This window comes from Oncorhynchus masou, chromosome 25 (genome assembly GCF_036934945.1).
Source record: "Oncorhynchus masou masou isolate Uvic2021 chromosome 25, UVic_Omas_1.1, whole genome shotgun sequence".
Lineage (NCBI taxonomy): Eukaryota > Metazoa > Chordata > Actinopteri > Salmoniformes > Salmonidae > Oncorhynchus > Oncorhynchus masou.
The window spans coordinates 18,583,864-18,585,250 of NC_088236.1; positions in this window are offsets into that span (position 1 = coordinate 18,583,864).

A 1,387-nucleotide genomic window follows, 5' to 3' on the forward strand; every position below is an offset into this window, starting at 1 on the left:
TGTCCTCTGTACGCCTATGTAGATATTCCATTACAAATCAGTTGTATACAGCTACCATAGTCATTTACAACATTAGCAATGTCTACACTGTATTTCTGATCAATTTGATGTTATTTTAATGAACAAAAAAATTGCTTTTCTTTTAAAAGCTAGGACATTTCTACGTGACCCAAAACTTTTGAACGGTAGTGTATGTGTGTGTGTGTGTGTGTAAGCTCAGAACGCTGCCTTTTCCGTGGTTTCACAGGAGCGCTGTCAGGATGTGTTTGTCAGGGCAGGAATTTGGGAATGTGTTCCTCAAACAAACTGACAGCAGACGAGGAGAGGAGGAGAGAGAGTGAGCGTTTTCAGAGAGAGGGGGAAATGAGAGGACCTAGTCTGCGGTCAGCCCTGTGCAGCTTTTTACTGTGTTTACACTGAAATTCCTGTGTATGTGTGTTGCGTTTGTGGGTGTTGTATGTATAACTGCACTGTCCCCCACTTGGAGAGAAGGTGGTCAACAGGCTTCTCATAACAGCAAGGGGTTTATTTGTTACCTCCCTCCCAGTGAGGGGAAGAGAACAAAAATGTATGATTCAGAGAGTGAGAGAGAGAGAGAGAGAGAGGGGGGAGAATGAGGACTCTGAAGGAGTAGATATTTTCATAGTGTGGGCAATAACAGGAACACTGCAACTTTTCCTAGGAAAGAGGGCCATTCAGACTATCTAGCGAGTCAGTATTCGACGTCCATCCATTTCTGAGGACGTCGGGTGATGATGTGGAAACCGGCCACTAGGGGCAACAGTGTGCGCTGTTAGATTGAAGATGTTTCGGTTTTGATTGGGTGTTGTGGATGGGGATGGCTGTACCTATCTGTCTCTGGTGTCTAAGGTTGCATGGTTCAATCCAGTGTCGTGTCGTTACTATCACTAAATTGAAGACTTAGTTTTGATCAAATATTAATGATTAATCATGCAACTGTAATTAACTAGGATGTCGGGGCACCAAGGACAATATTCAGATTACAAAGTTATAATTTCCCAATATAACCTTTCAGATATTTTAATATCTGATCAATAGTCTTCTGATTAATGAATTATTTATTTTACCTCAAGTCTCATTCCAAATGTCTGCACGAACCCAGTCTTCACTGTGAGTCATCCATACATCAATTGTCTTAAATCATGTATTTATTAACTAAATAAACAATCACAGAAGTGCACACACAAACACAGTAAATATGGTTAAAAGAAATGATAGGGAGATATGCCCTAGTGGGCTAAACCGGCATGGCGGCTTGTTAGACAAAAGGGAAGTGGGGGTCAACTAAGAAGTCACTACAGAGTTCATAATTATAACAATTTAAATGCTAATCCTTTGCACATGAACACTCACTCATTTGGAAACA